This window comes from Echeneis naucrates, chromosome 17, assembly GCF_900963305.1.
Source record: "Echeneis naucrates chromosome 17, fEcheNa1.1, whole genome shotgun sequence".
NCBI classification, from domain to species: domain Eukaryota; kingdom Metazoa; phylum Chordata; class Actinopteri; order Carangiformes; family Echeneidae; genus Echeneis; species Echeneis naucrates.
The window spans coordinates 15,223,003-15,250,668 of NC_042527.1; the positions used below are offsets into that span (position 1 = coordinate 15,223,003).

The following is a 27,666-nucleotide window of genomic DNA, read 5'->3' on the forward strand; positions in this document are numbered from 1 at the left end:
ACCTGCTGCAGTTAACTGGGATGAGATGTCTCCCTGGTTGTGGCTACCTCATCATCAATACAACAGTTGTTCCCATGAGGCTAACAGAGTAAAATAAAAAAGACTCTCATCTGCACTGAACCTGATAATTAAAATGGACATCTGTGCTCTACTTGAAACTTGCAGCTCTGACGGTCCACAGCTTCATGGGATAACAGTTTAATATTCATTTGACAGGCCTGCAGGTGGTTTCAGTGTCTATTCTCCCTCATATGCCTGGCCCATGCAGTCATAAATGCCTGTTTTAATTGTGTATTAGCTTTAATGTTGAGATGAAGCTTCACAAGGTGCAAATTTTATTTCATTTTATTTTTGTTGGGAGGGGGGGCATATTGCTTGTTTTGTGCTTGTAATGCGGTGTGTTTCGCCGAGCGCCACGTCAAATAGTTGTCCTCTTTAGTTTCTCTGCTGTAAATTGCTAAAATGTGTCATCACAGCCCATTAATGTTATATTTAACACTTCCATACACATGAATTTGGTCTTGATTTCCTTCTGCCTTGCTGAATCACCTTATCCAGTGTCCTGTCTGTTGGTTTGTTGTATTACAGCCAGTACATTGTGGATGTTCGATAACGTAAACAAGGAGGATTTGCACATCATTGATTAGTGTAATGAACACAGAAGATGAGAGCTTGATCAGAGCTCGATGCTAGAGGGTACCATTATATATTCAGTAAATAAATGCTTCACCGGTCTTTTTCCAATTAGTGGGAGAGCAAATGTAGCTATAATTTAGTTTTTTCCGACTCGGTCTGCAACATAAAACAGATTTAATGCTAACGATTTACATGGGGATATTTCAACCTTATAGGCTCACTGTGGAGCTATTAGCAAAGATTCATGCGGCTGGATGAGGAGGAGCATGTCTACAATAACGCACACAGCAGCACAGGTGCACAACAAAGCTTTTAGGAGATTTCATTTGTGTTTTCATTCCTGAGGCCATTCTTCTCACAGTTTGGAACAATCAGCGCTGCCCCCATGAGCAACGGAGGGGTTGAAAAATACCATCATAATAAAAAAAAAAAAAAGCAATTTCAGTTTTAAGATTGGAGAAAATTAGGTTATGTTGTCCATTTATTAAAATTTAACTATCCATTCTAGACACTTTTGCAGCAGATTTTCAAACAAATTCTATAAACCCACTATGTGTGCATTAAAAAAAAAATCACAATGAAGTCACCCCCATGTAAATGAGAAGTGAGGTGACATTTACACAGATATACACACACACACACACACACACACACACACACACACACACACACACACACATCTCCATAAGCAAATACAATCAGTGACAGTCACACACACTGGTCACTGATGGCTTTTGGGCAAAGGTGCAAAGGGTGAAGCATACACATGTAAACTCGCACACCTTATTATCATCAGCATCCAACCACCCAGCAAATCAGAGGTTGATTGAGTCGCACTAAGCCTCTGGTTTACTAAATCTATAATTACACAGTGGACTCTGTCATGTATGCTCACTGTTAATGGAGCTAACTGTCACGAGCCAAAGGAGGCCTGACCTATGTGCTGCTTATTTCAGCATTGTTGTTGGAGGCCCTGATACTGTTGCTTCTTGTCTGAGCTTCTCTTACGCCGAATTAGACACGAGGAGTCTGTTTTTCTTCTGCTGAAGGAGCAAAAGTTTCCCCGCACACACCTTAAAACTGACAGTATGAATGAGCAGCCAATCACAGAATCCGGGTCCAGCTTAGACCTGTACCCTGGAGAGGGGACTTTGCAGTGAAGTAGGACATATCCTTTTTCTGTAATGGTTCAATTTTCTAAATGAAAAATACTTTATTCTGGTGGGAGAGAGTAGATGACCCTTTTTTTTTTTTTTTTTTTTGGAACATGGAAAAACTAATCAGACTAAAATTATTCAGAGAAGAAGAGCATTTTTATTCATTCATGGCATATTCCAAGGGTGGATTAAGTTATTTACTTGGCAGTTATTTTCCATGTTTGGGAGGAATATTTCGTACTTCTAACTTGGTCTTGTAGTGGAATTCATGTGTCGAACAGCACAATGTGAAACACAATATATAAATGACTATGCATTTGTCTGAAAGTAACCAAAAGTCATCAGAATACCTCATACAAATATCATATTGATATATTCAAAACCCAGGACCTACTTATTGTCACAACGTCAGCACAAAATTTGTTGGCTGTTGATGTCAACCCAATTTTAAAATTTTATGTTTTGTGCAGCGTGACATCTTTGAGCAGTTGTTCACTCAAATATAAATTTAGCTTCCATCGATACACTCAGCTCTCTGCATAGTTGTTGTTGTTGTTGTTGCATCAGAACTCAGGAAACTCATCCGTGGCTCTTGAAGTCGTTGCCTACTTTTGGCATAAACTGCCTTTACTCCTCTGAACAAGCCTTTTTCTTTGGTTAATCCAAATAAAAGAGAGTAACAGGCTTCTGACTTTGGTTAGACGCAGCTGTGGTTGTCTGGCAGAACCAGGAAGTGCAGATGAAATTCTTTTTATTTTTTTTTATTTATTTATTATTATTAGATACTTTGAAGTCCTAATTAGTAAAAGCAAATAAAAGTATGTCATGTCAAGTTTCTGTAATAGCTTTTTTTTTTTTTTTTTGGTGTCATTACCAATTTTAGTCGTGCTTCATTTTCCAGGTCAGTAATTGCCTCCTAATTTCTTCATCATTCACAAGATGTTTCCTGGAAAGGAGCTACTTGTTATTGATTATTAAATTGATACTTTTCAGTGATTTTATTCCCAGCTAATGCAGCGTGGAGAGTCTTTTAAATGTCTGTTTCTCATGTAATTAATACCAGATTACATCATTCTATCCAGGAAATATTTTAGGAAATTACAGGCAACATTATTTAACTGCCATCATCGTGGCTTCCTCTTTCTTCTCCCCCCCTTTTATTTGCCGCGACTCTTGTCCTGCCGTACAGCTCGGCAGCTGCTGATATTAAAATCAGTTTGCTTTGTTTGGTATTCTAATACATTCATGTATATTAATACTGTGTGGTTGTTAATATAACAGATTTATATTTCTTTTGTCAAATAATATTCAACAGCACTTTGCTGATGAAATGAAAACATGTTTCTTATTTTCTCCCACCTGCTCCATCTGTAAATGAGCTTTGTAAACTTAATCCCTTGCAAGCAGCACTGTGGCATTGTCAACATTTTTCTCCCTCTTGCTCCCTCTCCCCCTTTGTTTTTTTTTTTTTTTTTTTAAACTGATTGCTTTTCTCATTTGATAATGAGGTTTGTAACGTGCTTTGAAATTGGGATGGGAGATAAAGCTGTCAGGTTGATTTGTCTGAAGCTGAGGTTCGCTGATTCCATTATTTGGCCTGGAATTGGCTGTCACTGACTCTGGATTTGGCATTCATACCAGGCACAGGTGTACTCTTGTAGCTTATCTCTGCCTTTCGCTCTGTGATGGAGTGGCTGCCTGGGGCCTGTAATGAGCAGGAAGACAGAGGAAGACTGAACGAGTCTGTTTTTCAGTCGCAGGTGCAGAGAAGGAGGGAGAGTGAGATCTGAGGGACGCTGGTATGATGGTCGGTATGAAGTGAGATAGACAGAGAGGCGGGATGGAGTGAAGGAAGGAACAGCAGGTGGAGAGGTGAGGGGGTGTTGAGGGGGAAAAAAGAAAGAGACCTTGAACAGAGGTACACACACACACACACACACACACACACACACACACAGCGAGAGTGAGAGAGGGAGAGAGACACAAACAAACAAGCCCTTGGCTGTCCCAGAACACCAGCTGACAGGTGCTGCCTGTGTGAGTGGCCACCATCCACACTTTATATCCTGGATGCATGGGTGTGTATGTGCGTTAGTGTGAACTGGCACAGGGGTTGTGCAAATCAAGTGTTTATCAGCAAATATGTGCTAGGTATATCAGCGAAAAGAAATGATATTCTTTGTCCCTGAAAAGTTCTTCTCGGGGAAAAACTGAAACAGGAACAAGAAAATCTATTATTCTCTTGCTTTTCACTTTTCATCTGAGTTTTTATGGGTTCCCTCAACTGTGACTCCGAGAAATGTGAAAATGACCTTGGTATCGTATAAAGCCGTAGCTACAGTAACAAAGCTCTCAATTAGGCGGTCAACCTTTGCTCCAAGCCTCCGGAGAGGTTGCGTTTTTTTGAGGGTGATTGAACGAAAGAGATCGGAGAAGCAAAGATGAGATCTCACCTCTGACATCTCAGCGACGTTGCAGGGTTTCATCATTCTGTGTTTCTTTGCTGTATCTCTTACATTTGGTCTGGAGAACTCGCTGCGAACGTTACAGTAAAGGTGTCCAGCTGGTTTAACCTCATGGGATGTTCAGTGGGCTGCTCTATTTGCCCTGAAGCTGCGGAAAGCATAAGAGCAAGTTAATTCTTTCTTTCTGTTTTCTTTTTTTGTCTTTATCAGTTATTTGAAAAGCGCATGGGTTGGGTTACAACAGGCAATAAAATTCACTCCTGCAGGGACACACAGGTGGCAGAGCCTGAGGTACAGCGGTAGGACAGGAGAGCAAAGAAAATTACAGTGTCAAGACAAAGAAAGCAATTAAAAAGGGATGAAAAATGTGCAGGTTGAGTTCCATCCTTTGACAATAAAACTCGCAAAGAGCAAATTTAACATTTTATGATTAATAGCGAAGACATTAAGGGAATGAGACATCAAGACACAACATAAAGGAGAGAAGCCGAGAGCACAGAGGAAATGATGTGCACCATTATTAGTATGCTTCTGGAGTGCTACTTTGTTCACTTACTATAGTCATGTCTGTCTTGATAAAGGGGACTCAGGTGCATCATGATCTTAATCCAGCAAACACACTTTTATACGTACTGTATTTATCAGGGACTGGTACATTCTTGCTAATTGCATTTCATTCGGAATAGCCTGTAGAGAATCCAATTAAAACTGGGCCTCCAACGGTAGCTTTTTCAATGAGCCCGTTGTTGAATGTACAGTATGTGTGTACGTAAGTGTCCACATGTAATTTGTGTAGGAATGATTAATAACATGGAAAAAGTCTTCAGAAGACTTGACACGCATGTATGGCTGTATGAACTGGCTACAAGCAGAAAATTACCTATTAAATACTTCAAACCACAGAATAAAGCCAGTCACAGAACACATTCAACTTTGTGTCACCGCTTGTTGTGGACTATAAACAAGTGCTTTTTTTTTTTTTGAGGCCAGTAAGAGTATACAGAAAAGAAGGGGTGGGGGCTGGAGGGGCATTAACTGTACAGCAAAGGAAAAGTAAGATGTGCTAAATACTGTATGTGTCTGAGTGGGGGACTGTGCTAACACACAGCATTGTTCTAAACTTAAGCAATCCTATTTAAACTTCTATTAAAAATGGAAAGGAGCAGTCATAAAACATGCTGCACAAACTCACTGTTCCTGGAGCATTGGGAAGGTGACGGCGCATTGGGGGGGCTGTGTCTTCCTGAATCCAACCTTGGTGCCTCCTTGAACTGAGGGCTTTATTTTCAGATTTTGTGTGGGGGGGTGAAATGGTTCAGATTGGATGGACGGTATTCCCCACAGGGGACACGCATGTGCAGTTCAGGGTTACAGGGTACATGTCATCCCATTCTAATGACTTTCTGAAATGAATAATACAAGACCGCACAACTGTGGCCCAGCAGAAAAGTGGCCAGAAGTAATGCCTTCTAAGTGGATGAGAGCAATTAAAATGTTCTCTGAGCATCGGTGCATGTTTTTAGAAGTAGATTTATATCTGTGGTGGTCAAGTGACTGAATAATTACTCATTATTCATTTAAAAGGCTCCTGATTTGCCGCTGCTGTTTCCCAACAACGGAAATTATTACTTTAATTATACATGACCTTGCCTTATGCATCCTGTCTCCATCCAAGGTGCCTCTCAACAACTTCAAATCTGCTGCCAGACCAATTCTCTCCATATTTTTGTATTTTAAATTTTCAATTAAAATCAAAAGCTATTATACCGACCATTAGTAAGCAGCACTGATGGGAAAGCTCCAGTAAGGGTTCACTAAACTTCCAGCCGATTCCTGAGCGTCCAATAAACAGAGGAGAAAACTCTGGGACAAGACAGAGAAAATAACATCAGTCAAGTTAGAGAGAGAAACAGACTATTTTCCCTCATAGCTTTCAATCAAGCCAATAAACAGAAACGCACTGCCTTTCTCTCCCACATGAGGAAACCAGAGGCAGCCCTGGCTGCAGGGGCAAAGGGCTCTTGACAACATAATGACTGCTATAACTTCATTAAAATGGCCCTGCTTCCTTTCCTCCATGCCATTCTCTTGTTTCCAAGAGTCTTTCGCTTTGTATGTGAGTTTTTCTTCTTGCTTTGTTTAATTGGTGTGTTTTCATGAGTCACTATAGATATTTGGTTATTGGATGCTTGCGTTTTCTTTCTTTGAAAATTATTTGTAAATGTTTATCTTCTCCCCATAACCTTGGCTCTTGTTCTGTTTTTTTTTTTTTCGTTTTGTTTCGTTTTGAATATCTGTTTAAAAATTTAACAGCTATTAGCGCCCGTGTTTTCACCCAGCCACAATATGAGGAGAATTTGCCTCCTTCAAAAAGGCAAATCGCTGCGTCCCAGGTTGTCTGCAGCTGTCACATCACACATCGTGTGTGTGTGTGTGTGTGAGAGTGATCCTGCACAGTGATACTGAATCAGCTGTCCTGGCAGCTTCATCACCCCCACTGGTCCCTTCATAAAGACTATGAGGGTTCAGGAAATGTGATATGACACCTTCAGGGTTCGCTCAGGAATGTCCCCCGTTGCTGGAAAGAGGTCGATTTGTTTACCTTCCGTTTCCAATGTGTGTTTATGGACAGTGATGAATGGCCGAAGACTTGCAGATGCAACAAAACAAAAGGGCTCTAGTTGTTATTAGAGAGATCTTGGTCTCCGTGTGGCTGACAGCTTGTATTCAGATATAGTCAAAATAGTTTCTAGTTTTTATCATTGTAACCATGACAACGAGCCAAATCCTGACTAACTTGTTGGCTTTTTTTTTTTTTTTCTTACTTAAATCATGACATTTCCTCAGCATAAATAAAGCCTAAACCAACCAAACCTGAACCACAGCTTTGCCAAATAAAATAAGTCGTATTATTTTTCAAAAGCAGCATAATGTGTCTGTCACACTCCACAGTTGTAAGTAAATGCTGTTTGTATTTCTAGTCCTGACAGAGTAATCACCTTGGCTCTCCTGGTTCAGAGTCCCTTTTTAAGATTTGTGCGCTTTAACAGGCAGGCTTCAGTGATTAAAACATAAAGGGATAGAGCTAAAACACAATAATACTGGAGGAAACCAAAAAAAACGAAAGTCATCATTTGACAGCTGCAGAGCCTGGCAGGGCCTGAGCACAAAACAGATTAATACTATGCATCATTCTATGTATGTCTAAATGATTTATGTTTTGTTTTCAAAATAAAATGAAAAATATTCAAATAAATTGACAAAAAAAAAAACAACAACATACAAGTTGCACTTATTTAAAAAAAAGTTCTTTAAAGTGTTCACTCAGCCCAAAGGAATTGAGAGGTCAGCGAGAGACCGTGAAGGTCAACAGGCCCAGTTTTGGTAGTGAATCCTTCAGGAGAAGGCGCTCTGGCAGCTCTCCCAGAGACAATGTTCGTTCTACTGATTCGGCAGTTGTTCTGTGATATTAAATCCCAATGGCAAAAGACCTTCTTTGGGCCACAGTGGTTGTCTCTACCTCTTGGGGCTTGCAGCTGAACTACTTTAATTCATGTTTACTTATTTTCGTTGACAGACCAATAGGATTCCTGCATATCCCTCTGAGATATGGGGTTTAGTTTTCCTGTCGTGGCAGAAGCTGCATATAGGCTAATATCTGGGGCTTTTCTAGTCAGACCTGAGGTCAAACATCATGCATATCACAATATATCAATCATTCCTCTGCTCTCCTCTATGGAGCTTCTGTAAAAATCCTCAGCCTGAGATATCCTGGGCTCCACTCTGCTCTCGTCTCAGCTGCCTTAACCATTATCAGCAACATCTTACTGCACCGTCATCTGCTGCACAAGGGACGGCTTCGTGTAAGCCACACAAATTCAGGCCTTGATGCATCAGCCTGGATTATTTTGTAATTTTTTTCCCCGCTCCTTGTTTTTATTGCCTCTTATTGCTTTTTCTGTTTGTGACTCTCTAAATGCACAAATCCTTGAAGTGGAGAAATGAAATGAGGATGCTGCTACACAGCAACATGCCATAAAAGGATGGAATAGGTGGTCGGTCAGTGTGGAGGGAGCTGGAAAATTCAGAACGATTAAATAAAAAAATTAAGGTTTTGCATTTAAGTTCCTGAGGGTTTGAGAAAAATGAACTCTTTTGCTGTACTTATCAGAAAATGAAATCTGCAATACATATCGTTTTCAAATAGGTCTTATATTTTTAATATTAAAATTGTTGCAAATGTTTGTTTTTTTTTTATGCATATATATATAGTTTGGAATTTCTCCAAAATGCAAAGCACAAGAAAAAATAAAATGAGTACAAATATTGTACTCATTCAGGCCACCACCAGTCTGTTGGTGAAAGCAGATTTCTGAACAGTGCAGTTCAGAAGAAATCCATTGAAGGCCAACTTGCTGCCCAAGTACTACTGTAGCATTGAAATGGCTCCCGCTAGAACTTCTGTACGTTGGGGCATCACTAAAGCAAGTGAGTTAAAGCCCATCCTGCGAGTCTAATTACTCCCATTTAGGAGAAATGGGAGTGTCAATCTCATTCCTGACCTTTGAATAATGTGTACGGTTCATAGGTTTATATTGTCAGAATATAGAGAGTAAGGATTGCATTAACAGAACAATTTATTTTTTATTTATTTATTTTTTTCTCAAGTCTTCTTAGCCCTTTCCCCAAAATCTCAAGAGTCTTTTTGGCCCACATATTCTTTAGATATTCAGAGCTGTTGTGCTTAAACACTAACCCTGATATAAGTGTTCTCATATGTAGGTAGTGGAAAAAGTGAGTAGATGGAGACTGAATTTATCTTTTTCTTGCTGGCTGATGATCATTAACACATGCATTTTGTTGGACTGAACTTTTTTTCCCGGCTCTGTTTCCTTTTTCATTCCTGCCTGGGTTAAGGGAGGCAGTAGGCGCTGTGACGCAGTGGACAGTGGACTCGCTTCAGCTGTAGTTCAGGTGTAGTTTGAAACTTCCATCGTTTTCCGTTCTCCTCTGACAGTTTTGCTGCGAGAATGAATATGTGTTGCCATATTTGCAATTGTCTCCATATAATTGTGTGTCCTTTGTCTGAAAGAAAGCTCAAAAGGATTTGCTGACATCCTTGTGGGATAATATGCCAGTGCGGTAAATTTATGTGAGTGGTCATAAAGAGAGACGTCTTGCACCACGACTTAATATCTTCATAAGAGACAGTGAGAAGATTACAAGTTGGACCTGGTGAGCATGCTGGGAAGCAAGATCAGCTGACTGAAGCTCACCTGGTCAGATGCTCTGGTCGTATGTGTTGGATACTGTTGACAATGATTGATTCTAAACAAGCATGAATCATAAGTTCTGTATGTCCACCAGGGCTGTAGTAGTTTAGTATCTGTTTGTATTATGATTTTAAAAAAAGAACTTAATTAAAAAATGGTGCTGATGTCTAAGAGCTTTTTAAATTTAAATTGTTGACATCAGTAATTTGGTCGTTCCTAAAGGATTTGAATAATCACTTGTCATGATAAAAGTCCACTTATTACTTACTGATTCATGCGATGGACACAATAATAAAGTTTAGTTGCGAATTTTATATTAAAACTTGGTGCAGTCTTATTGTTATCCATTAATTGGGGCTCGTTTTCTTTTTTGGACACTTCTGTTTATCCGCTAAAAGCTGAAACATTTATCCTAAAAATAAAACCATGTAAATATGTCCTCCTACTAGCTGCAGTGTTCTCATGAGACTTCCACACATCCATAACAACACTTTTATGTTACTCTGAGTGGGTGGTGGGAGAGGATTAGTATTTTAGGTTAGCTATTAACAGCCGATGATTTTGTTTAGACAATACTTTCAAGAGGACATAACTTGTTCGTCAGTGAACAGCTGCAACAGTCACACCATGAAATCTCAGTAAGCTGTGAATGCAGATAGTGTCACATTCACTTTCCTCTCAATCAATTAATGGAAAAAAAGCAGCACAAGTGTCTGTTTATTTTGCTGTGCTTGGTGCAGCTACTGGATGAACTGATGGTCATGAAATTTTCTACAAACTCTTTGAGAGGTTAAATCCCACTGACTGTTGTGATTCGTCGACTTTTCTGACCCTGAAGTTTTTCTGAGCAAGTGCTGTACAGATAGCCGTGAAATTTTCCATTTCTGTTATTAACCATTATTCGTGCCCCTCTGAGGGTAAACTGCTAATGAAATGATTCTGCTTTGACATGGAGATGTAAATCACTAACCCATCAGTTTGAAGTGATGGATGACTTAAAACAAGCATAAAGCTCTTCATATGCTGTAGACCATGGCTCCATGGATTATATTGCAGAATGCGCATATGCATAATATACACCGACCTCAACCTGGCTTGATTAGCATGATCTCAAAATGCAGGCACGCCATGAGAGCATCAGCAGGAGAGGAGGAACGGTCTCAAAAGTCAAAACTCATTTTCAGATCAGTCGTGTCATGCTGAGGAATCCCCCCTGTGCGCTCCTGCAGTTACTTTAGTTCAGAAAGATGATGAATACATGAGTGGCCCGGCTTTTTGTCATATTCACCACCTTGCCAGGTTAATTTTTATTATGACAAGGTAGGCGGATCTCTGTGTTAACAGCAAGAGAATCGCTGTGCATCGAAGCAAGTGCTGAAAACATGTAAGTATATTTATTGGTTGTATGAGAATCGCTGCTGTATGAAGCAGCTGCTTTGCATGTAAAGCTCCTACAGTAACAACTGCATACAGAATATGTCTGGCTGCAGTAAAAAAAAAAATAAATAAATGCAGTGCAATAGTTATGTCATCTTAAATAGCCATGCAGGATTTTTCAGTATTATCTGTAGGTCCATATTATAATACGATATAGGCCTGAACCTTTGAGCTGTTACATCCCCACTTGAGACCCTCTAACAGAGGAAAGAGGTCAGCATAAAACAGCATCAGCTAACTTGCTTTCAGCTTTTTTTTTTTTTATTAATTTAATAAATAATTTCATAAATAATAAATTAATAGATTTTCATTTAATAAAAAGCGCATTGAAGTAACACTTTTCTGGAAGTGCAGCCGTATCGTCAAACTCCATCTGGATTTAAATGAAAGGAGATGCTGACATACAATAGGCAAAGCACTGTGCCACCTAGAGCCCCCAGAGCATTTTCACCGCTCCTTCATAGGCTGTATATTTTCCAACAGCTCTACGTGGGGGGGGATAAATATAAGAAAAAAGATGTTCCGTCATTTGGGAGGACAGCTTGTATTTCAGTCCAAAATCTAAAATCCTGAAATTCTCAAATTAGACAGTCATTGATAGTTAAGAGGAATTTTTTTTTTTCTTCTTCACCTTCGTGCTGAAAATTGGATGAAAAGGTCTACACAAGTGGCCGATCTTTTCTCACCCGATGCTCTCGAAACAACAACAGATTATATTTTTAAAGTATCAGGCACTTTAACTTGTCCTCCAATTACATTTCTCCTGTTGTTCCTCATGGCACCAAAATATAATACAAGGTATTTATATTACCATGTACATTTTATAGCAGACCAATTGACTGACTGTGGAATTTTCATGTATTATCCTTGTTATATAGTTTCATGTAGTGCTATACCATCCACCTTAGTGGTATCTTAGTGGCATTTCCAATTACCAGTTGTTCTGTACTGTGAAACAGCCTTCGTTCATTTGACACACTGGAATTTTGTATTTCCCTTTTTCTCTGTCAAATCATACTTGTTTTGTACAAAATGCACAACAGCACCGCGTTGTAACCTGTTATATAAATGTGTGAACCCCCAGAAAATGAATAGTTAAGCCACTGGCAAGCCCAGCGAAACAACAAATTACCATCACAATTTAATTATGCATGCCAGCGTACAGTTAGAAGTGTTTACAGATGAATGGCTGCCGTGGACCATCATGCCTAACGGATTAGGATTATGAGAGATTTGATGTGGATTAGTTAAAGGGATTATTACTAGTTGTGGTTTCACCAGTGGACTACAAATAAGGGGTTTGGATATATTTGGAGTTTGAATGAATGGAATGAGCATTTGCTGCTGTATCACAGAGAAAAGGAACAACTGAAGAATTTTGGATTTGAAGGGGAATGTCGCCCCGTTCTACTTATTCTATTTCTGTCAAATGTGGTGGTGTTTACTGTTTACTGCCTCTACCCGTTACAAGACAATTATGTGTTGATTTATTCAGAATGTCCCATTGAGGTTGAAGTGTGGCAGGATGAGTCGATCAATCTCAGACCTTCTTAGGTGGATTGTCACGCTCTGACTTCACCGTGAGGCTGACATTTGTGGTCTGGGTGAAGTGAACTACTGGAAAATTGTAATGATCGTGCTCCCCCACTGGGTGGATTGTAATGACTTTGGTGAACTTTATGCCCAAATGCCTGCAAAACTAATGCAGCAACCGTCATCTTCAGCCGCTTTTCTCTTTATGTGTTTTTCACAAATTGTACAACAACTCGTAGCTGCTGGGATTTCTGCAGGCTGCTAATGTTATTATTGCAACCCAACAAAAAGAGACTTTACTTGAAGTATTACTTTTTTTTGGGGGGGACCTTGTACTTTGTCACAGGGTTGTCACTGCTTAGCCACATCTCACCCCCCAACAAAGACTCCATTTGTAAACCTCAGTGACCATTTGAACAGGGTGCTGTTTTTATTGAGAGGACACTTTATAGGTTCCTGTGTGGATTTTGCACAATAATTGGACCTGATATATGCAATTGAATAATATATTGTGTCTGTTGGGGCATCATGCTTCATGTTGTGTTGTAGGGTGTCTTCCAGGTTAATAATTCAGCACGGAGGAATGGGCGGTGGAGGTGGAAGAGAGAAAAAATGAGTCCACAAAATGAGCAGGGGAATGAAAAGATAAGAAGAGGAAGGCTGGAGGAGAGAGATGAGTTGATGATGAACAGATTAAAGATAAACGGAGGAGGTGGTATGGGGGGGGCTGGCATTGTGAGAAAAAGGCAGAAAGATGAAGGAGGAAGGTGGATTGAAGAGGAGTTTAGTATGCCAGCAGCAGCAGTAGTGAGGCGTCTGCAGAGAAACCACATCCTCTATGGGATGAATAGATCAGTTTAAAGGGTCAGGAGGACACACACACACACACACACACACACACGTAGTTGCACAAACAAAGAGATACCTAAGTGAATATTTGCTTAAATTGGTAACTTGTCTCCCTTAATATTCAACAGCTGACACTTTGCCTGTAATGAGGAGATGTATTACATGCCAAAATTAGCATATACTAGAGTCCCCTAGTGTCAAGAAAAGTTTTAATTGCTCCTTTGTTGCAGTACATTAAAAGTGCAGATTAGATTTTGAGAGTATAGAATTCGTTTGGCAGCATGCCTCATCTATTTCATCAGTTACAGTTTAAAAGTTGTGGTAACTAGTTCTGGTGCTTTTCTTTCGTTCCTCTGATCCATCTGGTGACTAATTTTAAAGGAAGCTAATGCATCAGCTATCACTTCTGCTCGGGCTATTGGGTGACTCACGCAAAAGCCCAAGTGAGGGGAAAGAGGATGGAAGGTGATATGTTGAGCTCCGCAAATATTTTGGCAACCATAGCCTGATGTGTGATATTACACGCGCTTTGAAGAGTTGAGATTCACTCCACAGGTCAACAGACAGTCTGGCAAATTATTTGGATGGCAGTCAAAAGTTTTCATGAGTCAGAGACGCTGCCTGGAGCTGAAAGTGAGTTGATAAGTGAATCTGATCAGTAGCAAGATGGTGGGTGCATAGAAGTGGAACAGGAGGAGGCTGTTGGTTTAAAAACATCAGCTGGGACGTGGTCTGGATGAATTCTAAGTTTTTGGGTTTTTGTTTTTTTTTCTCCCCCCGGCATCATTTAGACTTTACCAAACCTGATTCTTCTCATCAGTCCTGTAATATTTGATTAAGGGGATGTAACCAAAATAAATTAGAACATATTTCACCTTTTTTTGTGGGCCAAAGATTCAGTCAGTCATTCATTCTTTCCTTTTCATTCATTCACTTATCTGTTCTCGGGTTGCTGGAGCCAATCCCAGCTCACATTGGGCGAAGGTGGACCGGTCACCAGTCCGCCGCAGTTTAAGCCTTTCACACGCAAGTTTAATGTTTGCTTTAACTTTAGCACAGATCCTTAGTCTGGCATTCATTGGTGGCAGGAAGGAAAATAAAGTTGTAGTTGCATTCAGAGCCTTCATGGTCAGGCTCATTGTCTGACATCAGTCAAGAGGCACCGAAGAAGCTCCCAAAGTGTTGTGGAATCCTTCCGAACTCTAAACTATCAAATTGCTGGAAACTCTTACAATGGTCCTTCTGACAAAGGAGAGAGATATCAGAGAGATGTACAACCAGAATGTGGGTCATCTCCACAGTATCAACAAACAGACAGTGAAATTCTCTGTTCTGTAACAATAAGACTTTATCTGCATGTTAGCATTCGACTGTTACTCAGATCGGAAATGTGCGATGTGAAAACTGGACACGTTCTTGATCATTGCCAGATATTACATTTTCATATGATGACATTTAACAATTTTCTTTGTCTCTTTAACTCCATCAATGGCCTGTTGGGATCCGTTATGAAAAAGTCACGGCTTCACGTTAATCAATAAATGTATTAATCACAGTTCCTCCCTTGCAGCGGGAGGTGGTTTCCTGTCAAGGACTGATGTTTCATTTTTAAAGCATGGCTTCACATCTCAGGAGAAAATGCGCCTTTTAAGTACGAACAGTGGCGCGCAGAAAATTTGATGTGATTTCTTCTGTTTTTCACTTTGGCAGCTTGTAATTTAAAGGTGTAATTTTCTGGGCAAAACAGACCAGTCCATCCTCGAGGATGTGTTTTAAGCTTTGCTGATGTAGGGTGCCAATCATCACAGAAACAGAATGTGTTTGTTTTTTTTTTTTTTTGTTGTTTTTGTTTTTTTGAAGTGAAACCTGTGAGGCACATTATTTATTATTTATCATTACTCTTGCTTCTCATTTTGACAGCTGCTCATTGAGTGCAGACACATCACGCAAGCAAACAAAAAAAAAAAAATCTTACCTGTTTGGTAGAAATCTACAGAATTCAAAGTTTCACTTTGTGTTCTTTAATAAATCTTCAGTTTTATCTAATTAAATTCAAATGTTTTTTTATAACTGGATTTAGTGTCTAAAATATCAAAACTTAATAATGCTTGTTATTTCTTAAAACCCAACATGGCTCATAAATGAGCCAAAGAGTAAATAAAGAAATAAAGCTGATTCACTTCAGAAATGCTATTTGAGAAAAATCTTTTGCTGGAGGATGCTCCAAAGGTTCTGAACAGGGTGGAGGTCAGGGGAGGATGGAGGCTGCACCATGAGTTTCTCTCATAGTTTTCAGTCACGTGACTCGCGCTGACCTCTGGAGGGCAAAAAAAGTGTGTCCAAGATGGCGGCTAACACCAGCCTGTCAATTTCCAAACAGTTTCAAGCCACGAATATTTAGATCATCTCTCTAGAGAAGAAAACACAAGATATGCGATTAAATTGCAAGGTTTGGGCACTTGCGACCTGTACACGGCACAACATGGTGGCCATACAGACCATCCAGGGTCGCACGGCACTCATCAGTAAACAAGACTCTTTGAAAATTACTCTTCTTAAATTTCCGGGCCCCCTGCAGCCGTTTCTGTTTGTGAGCATTGGTTCAGTTTATGTACAACTGAAGGCCTCTGGAGGATGGAGACCCTGCACCTTGAGGTTCACGGGACTGAAGAGGCACCAGCATTGTCTGTTTGCTGCTTTGTGATGGCATTTTAGCAGCTGCGCTCTTAATCGATGAATTTGTCTGGCAGAAACCTTCCTCATTGTGCCTTTATCTGCATGAACCCATCTGTGCTCTGAATCAGCCACAATTCTCTTCACAGTACAATGATCACGCTTAACTTTTCGTGTCATATCTAATATTTTCATACCTTGTCCAAGGCATTACGCTATTTGACGCTTTTTGGCAGCAGAGAGCTCCTTTTTCTTTCATGGCCTGCTTAACAATGTGGAACGTCCTTCTTAAGCAGCTTTCCTTTAATTGGGCTCACTTTACAAACCAATTATCACAGGTGTCTGAGATTTTTTTTTTTTTTTTTTTTTTTTTTTTCCAGTTATCCAAAGAGCCCTGAGACACAGTAGCATCCACTAGTTTAATTAAAAAGCAAAAAACGTAATGTGTGTGACACCTAAATCCAACTTGAATAAAAATTTGGAATACGGTGTAAATGAAAAATGGAGCACAAATTGTTGCTCTGCAGTGACTTGTACATAACTGATAAGCACTACTTTCTTCCTGATACCTCTCGTTATCAAGTTGTTTTTTTTTTGTTTTTTTTTTTCCAGACATTTCGTGTCAGACTATATTTTAATGAGGATTTAGTTGTGACTCCTTGAGGTGCTGTACTACTGATGGCAGCTCGGTAAATACGATTAGCAGAAGGAATGTAAGTAGGGGGTGTGATGCATGAAACCTGTTTCCAGTCTTCGCTGTCCCAATGCCTGAGGAAAGATGTAACGGTTCACGTACCATTCATTCAAAACACAGAACACTGTAAGCATTTTATAATTTTTAGCATTAAACATGGAGGTGAGCTGCCCCCCCACTGTTTTTGAGCCAAAAGGTTGGCAGATTAGTCTGTCAAAAGAAAATGTATTGTCATTCAGTAATTTAGTAAAAATATAAACAAAGACAACAACAGCAACAAAAAAAAACTCCTTGAATTGGAAAATGACTTTGGACTTTTGAGATTGTATCCTTGCCAATTTTTTTTATAATTTTTATAGATCAACCTAACTAACTTTAAAATAAGCTGTAAGGGTTCTTTAAATTGGGTGTATGCTACGGGTTAGTTGGTGTAATACTGGAGTGTCAGCAGGAGCTCTGAGCACAGAAGCTGAACAGCGTGCTGCCCCAAAAAAGTGTTTTAGACACAAAGGTTGTGCAAATGTGCAACCTCGTGTGGACACTATTGCACTGCAATACTCAACTACTCCTCCATGTTGACTTTGACATTTGATTTGACATTTGGTTGGACCTTTGTTTTTTGTTTTTTTTTGTTTTTTTACCTAAATGTAATACAAGCAAAGCAAAGCATGTGTTGCAGTAACCGAATTATGTGACGCTATTTAAATGGGTTTTGATGCAAAAGTGAAGCTGCTGCTCATCTTGATGATCTCCTGAAGATTTCATTTGACCCAAACTCGAGTAAATGCCTCTCACTTGTAGCCCCTTGTGTCTGCCATTTCCTTTCTGAATACTTCTTTTAAAATTTTTTTATTTTTTTATTTTTTTTTGTGCTGAGCTGGTAAGAAGTGATGGTTGTCGTACGTCAGACCTTTCATAGTCAGCAGGATCAGTAAACTGTGTGTTTTCCACAAAGCGTCTGTTTTCATAGGAGAGAGCCTTTCCCTCCTCTAAAATTCACTCACTGTCCGCACTTAGCATCATGCACAGAGACCCATACTGCTGTAGATACGCAGACATGCTGTTGTTGCTCAGCAGCACAACAAGATGTATTCACGTCAGTAACGCACAGACACATTCAGAGACGTATGTCAATTCACCGAGATTAGAAGAGCAGTATCTTGGAGTTCAAGTTTCCAGACAAAAGGTGTGTGTGTGTGTGGAGGAGGGGGGGTGGGGGGGGGTGTGTACGTGTGTTAGTGTGTGTACGTGTACGTCTCAGACACTCAGATCCAATTGCAGCTCTGTTCGATTACCTTCGAGGACTCCATGTCTGTTGGTGAGATACAGCCTTCAAATACACACTAACACACCTCGACTCACTAAGTAAGAAATCAATGCGCTGAACAATGCAGGTAGTTCTTCTAGGGAACTGCAGCTGTTGGTCCAGGTGGATGTTGTTTGAAAGTTTAGCCTCTTGATTATAAAACTTATCATGTTTTGCTCTTTGTCTGTTGAGTTACTTCTTTTCAGCCGTAGTTATTTTGGGGCTTTTCTCTGGCTGTACTCTATTGATTCACAGTGTGAATGTGAAAGATGGAGGTTAAAAGAACAATTTCACCCGCAGCGCTGTGGATCCTGACTCAGTCACACCAGCTGAATGCTTTATTAGGCTTAAATGTTAAAATACAGCCAATATTGCAGTTTCTCTACAGCCAAGTTCCGTCTGTCTTGTTGTCCTAATAACTGAGAGTTCACGACAGAGATTCAAACACCTGACATGAAAACATAAAGACTCCACAGTCATCCACAGTGATTTGCTTTTTTGTTTTGTTTTGTTGTTTTTTTTGTTTTTTTTTTTTCCCCCTAGTGGCTGTCGTCTCAGCAAGTGCCTACTTGTTCATCTTCACTGCTAGTGGGTTGTGTCTTCATCGTATCTATTGATGATGTGAGCTCCAGCTTAGCATGCTGTTACTGTGTCTCTGTGATAAACTGCAAATTTGTCACATCAGCATCCATTTTTGAAAATTCACCACAGAAACAAAGATATATTTTTGTTTTAGGTTTTAAATCTTGAGTGTTAGTACTTGCGATTGCACGTTGGCTGATGGGACATTAACTGAGGGACTCTGGGCTTTAGGCTCTGGATCAAATACAGGAGGCAAAAGCATTCACAAATTCATACATATGGCAATGTTAAGAATGATTGTGCCACAGCTTACCAAAGTCATGAATTGAAAGTTAAGACTAACTGAGCAATTAAATAATTAAAAAGTAGGTTTTTATTACACTGTATATATGTTTAGACGAAATTCAACGTCCAGCAAAAATTACAAGAAAATTGGGATTTCACATTCGATGATCTGCTCACGAAGGATATTGAAACAGCCTTTTTCCCTTCCGCCTTCCAGTTGGAAAGAAGATTTCCATTGGGTACATCTCATCACAATGACACAACCTGACCACGCTTGGTAGGAACATGTCAGAGTTAATTAAAACTCACCAAACCAACCGCCGATCTCAGAGGTGAATCAGGGGAAAAGTGGGTGTAGTGCAGAAGATACCGATCCTCAAACTTTGCTTATCAGTGGTCTGTCAGGGCCTCCAGCTGTCAGGATGGCATGTTGTTCCTATGATGTTTAACGTCTTATCTCTTCATGTATAGAAATAGTCTCAGTTCTCCCTTGCGCTCTAAAATTTCCAGTGCCCGGCTGCCAACTTATAGTCTTCTGTCAGCTGTCAGAAAATAGCCAGCAAGAAAGACTGTATCCCAACTGTCTCTTAAACCTCTCTGCCGTCTGTCCCCCTGCTGGTAAAATTTAGTTTCCTTCCTGCTGTGCCTCATGGCATGTTTTTTTTTTTTTTTTTTAATTCTTTTTCTGTAAAGCTGTCATGTTCCCTGCGGATGATCAGTCTCTGTTGCCTGACAGTTGCCTCTGACACGCGCAACATTGTTTAATCTGAAATTAGCCCGTGACACGCCTGACAGCCGGGGCGGTGGTTGTTGTTGCGATTTTAAAAATGTTCAGCATCAGGAGCGGCAGAGGCTGGTGCACAAAGCGGCAGTTCTGGGAAGGCTGGCATTTGAGCTGATTAGAACTGTTGAAGCTTAAAATGTGCAACGTGAAAACAGACCTCCTAAAGCTGCAGATGGAAGCACAAACAGAACTTTTTTTTTTTTTTTTTTTTAATGTAAAAACTGTGAGAAATTGACAAATATTTGCCAACCGAGGCAGCAAAGTGCAGCAAAGTGCAAAGAGATATCCAGGTTTAGTTCCTTGTTTGGGCAAGAACTTTTGATCTTGATCTGATTGTGCTCAAATAAATAAAAGAATAATGAATGAAAAGTCAGATCCTGCAAGCGTCTTAGTGATTTCACTTGAGTCTTCCTAGAAGGGAGGGGTAACAAGAACAAAAAATAGCAAATAAAAAAACATTTCTAAAAAAAAAAAAAAAAAAAAAAGTGAAAAAGTCCATAACAACCTGCCAGAATATCTTGAAATTATGTGTTATGTTGGACCCCCAGCCAAAAAAACTCAATAATGCACTACAAAGAAAAACTTTATCAGAGCCAATTAATACTTTATTTTTCCTGAAGAAGTCTCAATTTCCCCCCAACAACTAATTTCTGTGTGGAATAGAGTTGTATATCAAAAAGAACACAAATGATTTGACACCAGAATGATGCAACAATCTGCAGTCCCTGGGCCGAAACAAACAAGGCAGACAAAAACATGCCATCAGTTTATTTACAGCAACATTGTTAATTAGAAAACATGTTTTGTAAACATAATTTAAATGAACCTATAAGGCTACTTTTCATCTTTAGTCCCTTACCAGATATTGTAAGAGAAAGAAATAAAAGGCTTTGATCACAAATCGGAGCGATGAAAAGAAGAGGAAACCTGATTAATTAGTAAATGTCATGCTGAGCTTGGATGGTAATGATACATAATAAATAACAATAAATAATGCCAATCTAAAGAAGTTTAAAGAATGAAAAGAGCATCAGTAAAGCATCAGTAAGCTCTTCTTTAGATATACACAGCTGGACTGCACCATGAAGCAGAATATCACACTTAGCTCAGATAAAATAACGTCTGCAGAGGTAGATTGGATTTACCGCTCAGCGGCTTCATTATCAATTAACTGTTGTTTGAAATCCAAACGGCATGAACATGAAAATGAACAATTAAGCCAAATTAAATTAAAGTAACAATATTGAATGATGTTGCACATTTAAGTCTTGTGAAAATTTGAGGCATGTGTATTTAGTACATCACAATTTTTGAAACTTAACCAATCTGTATGTGCAGATCTACATACATGTGAACATTAGCTACTGTGTGAAGGTTCTTAAACACGACAGGACAGACCTACAAAATGAAGAGCACCTTGACATGGCTGATATTTCCACTTCACTGGTTCAAACGTGTAAATTAACTTAATGTCAGGATCAAAAGTCTCTCCTGTTTTTTATGTGGGCAATCAGCTATAATTAACTTTTCACATCACTCTTCCTCAGACTAAAGCTCATTCATTATGTTTCTGTTTTGTTTTTTACTCCAAACCTATTTTGATGAGCCTTTTGAAGTTCATCTCAGTTGTGGGTGAGATTAGCAGGTGCCAGAGGACCTAAGTGGTATGGAAAACAGCTTTTTAACCGGTTTGATGTGCAAACCGTTCAATCCTTATCTTTGTATTTCATTTCAGATATTTATTGTGTTTTAATAGTTGGGTTTCATTTATTGTTAACAGCCTCTTTTGATTCACTCTGAAAGAGACAAATAAGCCTAAACACTGTTGGTCAGTCCATCTGAAAAAGGATACATACCTTACATAAAACTGAAAAAAATAAAAGAATAATCGGCAGGTAATCTGAAATCTCTCTTTTTCAGAACTTGCCTGATGTTTATTTTCCCCCTGCTCCCTTTGTTTTATGGAAACGCTCGGCACAAAGTCCAGGAGTGTGTTTGCTGACACGTTTAGTTTGAGAGATGAATGCTACAAAACAATATTTTGAGTAAACACTCCACTTCCCAGTACTTCCACCCAAATCAAAGTGGAGGAGCAATTGAAGAGGGCACGCACGCACGCACGTGCAGAAGATGTGCTGTGCCTGCTACCGGTGTTTGGCCAAAGCTTGTTCATTTCATCCACAGCTCAGTGATCATGAAGTGATTACAGTTCATATTTTCACACTTTGTTACGGTTGCGGCCTCGTGCTAGAATAAACATCTGCAAGTTTGTCCCGTCTCCCGTCTTTTTGTGTCAGATTTTTTTTTTTTGACCAAGGTATTTGGGTTTGAGCTGTTCCCCTGGTGGCAACCATTTGTAACTTAGTGGCTGTCATTTGTTAGGATGTTGAATTTGTCCCCATGATTAAATTTTACGTACCCCAGAAGAAATGGCTCCCAGCACGGCCGTGGCTTTTATTGGGGCCAGTCATTGTGCTCATGCCGTCCTATAGCAGTGCTATTAAAACAAAGCAATTAACGCACAGACATGAAACTTTAACGGTCTCAATTCATCTAAACTCTCCATATTGTTTTGTTGTTTGCTGCCACACAATTCCTCATAGTCAAGTGTTTTTTTTTTGTTTTTTTTTTTTTATGTAGACATAAGCATTGATTTTGGGAGTTAATTCACTTAATGATGGATACTTGAACGTATTTTTGAGATGCTTTTTTTCTTTGAATTTTTTGATTTAAAAAAACAAACAAACAAAAAAAAAACTAATGGAAAGTGGCCCCAACGAAGTCACTGAATCTTTGTGATAATCTAAATTTATATTTCATATGTTTGGCAAGAGTATAAAAGGCACCATATTTTTTTTTTTTTTTTTTCCTTCATATGTGACCAGGTCTGCATTGTTCTGCAGTGTGGGAGGGCAGCAGAAGCTTAAGTGGTGGTTTGTCACCTCATCCTACATCTCTTATTGTGCGCTATATATCTGTTTATTGACGGAGGGGCTGGCAGAGCTGCCTTCACACATAATTCCGACAAAAATAATTTTATGTATTTCTTTTATTCTTGGCTGTAGTTTTTATCTAACCATTTCAGCACACACCAGGTGATACTTTACCTTCCTGCTGCTTTTATGTGGATATTTTTCTGCTCTCATCTCTAAATAATGCGTAAAACGTCGTACAGGACACCGAAGTTTGAAGAGCAGGCTGCTGCTGCAAACTGCACTGAACACCAAAGAGAGCTGGGTCCAAAGGAGTGGCTGCAAATCTGGTTTATTTCAATAGCTGTTTTTCAGGTTATTGAGAGAAGATCCACTATGGCACATCACCATGGTACCTGAATTTAGGTCACTGCTTTGAACTGTGGAACCCCTTTATCTTTCTCTCTCTCTCTCTCTCTCTCTCTCTCTCTCTCTCTCTCTCTCACACTCACACTCACACTCACACTCACACACACACACAAACAAATGCAAAGCGTGCATACACATGTATTGAACCCGTGTCATGGGGGACACTGTGAACATTTGGGAGTTGCATCAGAGGATGACTGCTAAAAGGTTGTAAGGAACTGTGGAGTCTCTTGACTTGAAGTATGGAGCATGGTGAGACAGGACAGCACACCGTTGTAGAGTATAGTTTTTATCTTTTTGTTCCTTATGCTCGCCAGCCTTTCTGTATTTCCTTTGCTTATGCATGAAAATCCACGTGGTCTGAACACATCAGGAGGCGAGGTTATGGAGGAGAGTAGCTGAATTCTAACTGAATTAAATTTGTTTTAATTTCTGATGTTTAGCTGAGCATCTAAATAGACTGAGGATCCAGGCATTTGAGACTCAGGTTGAAACCGTCTGGTTTGGAAATCATCCTTCTTTCCTTTGCCCCAATTAGGAAGAGATACCAGATCAGCCTCACAGCATTTGGACTAGGGCTCGGCCATCTGTGTGCTCGGCTCTGTTGTTCCCGTGCCATGACTTCTCTGTCAGAAGCTGCTTATTGTCTATTCTGGTGTATTGTGCTGTAGTGTTTTGTGTTACTTCACGTGCAATAACAAATCAGTACATTCAGAGTTCTCACCAGTGTCTTCCGCCACCACTTGCCACATTCGGTGATAGCTTTTTCAAAAAAATCACTTCAAAATTTCTCACATTTTTCAATTAAAAATGCCAAACACTGTCTGGGTTCAGCTTCTCAGCTGGGAATATTTTGTTTTTCTTCATTGTAGATGAGAGTAAACTGAATATCTTAAGGTTTCAGTGAAGACATCGCCCATACATGCTTATTGTTGAGAGCTGAGAAAACAAGAATCTATTTTAAACTTTGCTAACTTCACTTTACTTCACTTCACTAATTATTAATTGGCACTGGCCTCTAGCTCGCAGGCTTGGGTAGCAGAAGAGGAACAAACGGATGAGGAGGCAAGGAGGGAAATAAAATAAGAGGAGAGAAGAGGAAAACAAAAAGGGGAGATGTTATAATGACAGCAATATAGGGGCAGTTGTAAAGGATGGAAGAAAAGAGCTGTTGGGAAAGGAGACAAGGGAGAGATTAACCAAGGATGGAACAAAGAATTGAATGCTGGGAAGTACAAAAGAGGAAGCTGTTCTGGATCGTGACTTTTGAATTTCTGTCTCACCCGACTCCTCAGTAAACTAAATTCATCCTCTCTCTGCCCTTTTGTGTCCTGTGTGACATTTATCCTAGCCTGTTTGTGCCGTGTATTTTATTTGTGGTCATATTGTTTTTCTAGTGTTGCCACGTTGCCATCCTTTTTGAGAAAGAGATGCCTACTAGCCACAGAGGGAAGACAAGTGAATAATTTTTCACCGGTCATACAGGATGTACTCATTGCAATATGTTGCCATGAAATGTCATCAATATCTATATGTATATTTAACATTTAGCTGAGCAGTTTAATCAGTGTAACTGGTGGCCAAACACTCTTTAATGGTCTTCATGGTACATTTCGGTTGCTGCTTCTGATAAGAGTTTCACAGCTCAGACGAGATAAAGGTTTGTCTCTTGCTGATAAAGTGTCAGTCAGTTAAAATAACTACAAAAAAACCCCCAAAAAAACTGCGCCGTTGGTCTCAATGCTGTATTGGTTTCCTGAATGCGACAGTATTTCACAGTTTTTATCCAAGAAGAAGTCAGTTTGGCATGAGTTTTTAACAGAAAGACAGAAATAAACCCAAACTCCAAGACAGATTATTTTCCCATCATGGCTTCTGTGTAATCTTGTCTGACTGCCACATCCCAGAACAGCAGCCAACATAAATTATATGAGCCAGTAAGAAGATGTTATTTGTGCATCATTTTTGATGATACTCAGGTAAAAACTGTTGTGCTGTGAAGCTCAGCTAACACTTGCTGGTGAGGTTTATGACAGGACAAATAAGGTATGAGTACATTAAAAATTAAATTTTGGGTTTATAATGAAGCCTGGTACATTATGAAAATGTCACTCAGCCATAACTGTTGTTGTGGCCAGCAGATGACTAAAATGAAGAAGCCTGACGTGAGAGGTTATTTGCGCTTGCTGAATTTTTCAGTGCAGTATTACACATTCTGCTGAAGAATTATGCATGAATGAATGAATGAATAATAGTCAGATCCAAAGCACCATGCAGAATCATTGCCTTCTGGAAAGGACCCATCCACATGGAAACAAGAGAACGGCTACCGAACTTTAGCGGATGTATTAAGCATCAGGGTGAGCTTTTATTCACGGACACTTCTTATTTAACATATCTCAACAGCAGATTTTTTTTTATACATTATATTTTCATTTACACTTTATAACCAAAATAAGGTGGAAAGCTGGACTTTTTTTTTTTTTTTTTTTTTTTTTTAGTGGACCATTGTGGATGTTGGGCAGCACAGCAGCATAGTGGTTTGCGATGTTGCCCCTTAATAAGAAGTTTGCGGGTTCATTTCCTGGCCCGGGGCCTTTCTCTGTGGAGTGAGCATGTTCCTGGGATTGGCTCCAGCTCCGCCCTGCGACCCAGAAAAGGATAAGTGGTTGATGGATGAATGAATGTTCTTGATTTATTTAATTATTTATTTTTATTTATTTATTTATTTATTTTCATGAAACTTGACATCCAAATAACAGCTTGAACATCACTGAGCTGCAGAGAGAGAGGAAAATGAAAGCAGTTGTCAAATTAAATACTTGTTTTTTGGTTGTTGTGGTTGTTTTTTGTTTTTTTTAATACAGATTTTGATTTAAGTGCTCTTTCAGATCTGAAGGACAGTCTGCAGCATCGATTATTTGCAGAATCCCTTCACCAGATTTTCACCATGATGAAACTGTCATTTCTCTCAGTATATTTGGCAGGAAAACAGGCAGTTGGATTCAGTTTTCAAATCTAATTCGGATACTTACAAAAAAAATAAAGTTGTTCAAACATTGAGTCAAGAGGCCATAATGAGCTGTAGAGGGGGGAAAAAAAAAGATTTGTAAAACCGCTGTAATCGTTTGCCCATCATACTGACAACACATGATAATAATAGACATATTATCATGTCAGTATGGGATTTTTTTTTTTTTTTATTCTACACCGTTGAAAGAAATTATGTTGTCAGTTATAGTGATATGATTGCCTCAGATCAACATTAGCACTGCTTCAAAGCACACCACGCTGCTAATTCATTCCAGCTGACACATCCCCACACAGTAAAAACACAGTAAACAGTTTTTTGTTTTTTGTTTTTTTTTAAAAGGGAGAAATGATATAGTTGGTATTTGTGCTGAGGTAATGGTCCGTAATCACGCGTTCAGGAGTCATCTTCAAATGATGATGATAGTCAAAAAAAGTTCAAAATTTGGGGTGATAAGGGTAAAATCAACAGCTTTTCGGATTTTAGTTTGTCAATTTTCTGATTACTCGCTTGTTCATTTCCTGTTGATCAGCTAAATGAGTGAATCATTGCAGCCTTGCTTAATATTTAAGGGGGCACTCTTCATAAAAAATAATTGTCACGCAATAACTTTTAAATATTGTGATATCGGTGTTATGGTTAGGTGTATAAACTGCTTTGCTTTGGTGTCTGATTCTTCAAATGGATGGTTATACTAGGTGGATGTCTCCTGGAAGATGTTTGAATTATCGCTCACTTTTTCATCACGGCTCAGATGTTAAACATCTAAAACGTTGTCTTTAGGTGAGTTATAGCCCGTCATGAGAAAACTCTGAATCCTGCATTCAGCATAGTCATTTCAATTGGCTTTTTTTTTTTTTTTTTGTGTGCTATTTTTGCCTTTTATTATAGCTGCAGTAAGAAGGAGACAGAAAATGTAGGGAGAGAGGGGATGACTATGGCACTCCTTCCTGATTGAACTTGTTTTTTAACCTTGAAATAATTTTTTTTTTTTTTTTACACAAGTGGAAGGATAAAGATGTACATAAATGAAAGTAAAGCATTTTAACTAATGGCCTTCAAACCAATGAAGACATTTAAGAATGTAAGCTCGCTGTAAAGCAGAAACCTGAGAAGATCAGACATACATTAATGAGTACGAGTTGTTCTTCCTGTGTCTGTTGCCCACATCCACTTAAGAACGTACAAAAAGCTTTTTCCTGTTCATTAAATCTCTGCAGCATCTGAAGGCAGCAGGACACAAATGCTGATAAATCTACAGCGTCTGTGCTGTTATAGAGCACTTTATGAAATCATGCGCAGAAGACACCAGGCTGCTTCAAAGTAACCCCGAGCGATGACGCACGCACCACGGTCCATTGTAACTTGATATTCTGTTGATAAGGTGGGAGATGTCAGATTATAATGGCTCATCAATCCTTTGTGTCATTGCCTCATTTCCAGCTTTCTTCTCAGCAAAACCAACATTTTATGTTTTGCTCATGAAATGCATAGTCGGCCGCAAATGCCGTCGTGTCCCATTCTGCAGTAAAATGCAATGATTTGTGATGTGGCAGCAGAAAGATAACTAAAATAGTGTCAGAGTCGTGACCGTTTGAAGGCCTCAGTTCAGATTGAACT

General features: G+C 39.4%; 1 protein-coding gene across 1 annotated transcript in view; it reads left to right on the forward strand.

Moving 5' to 3' along the window:
* The window catches only part of b4galt2 (UDP-Gal:betaGlcNAc beta 1,4- galactosyltransferase, polypeptide 2), a 111,099-nt gene that overhangs the window by 857 nt on the left and 82,576 nt on the right, over nucleotides 1-27,666 (forward strand). The window lies entirely within an intron of this gene.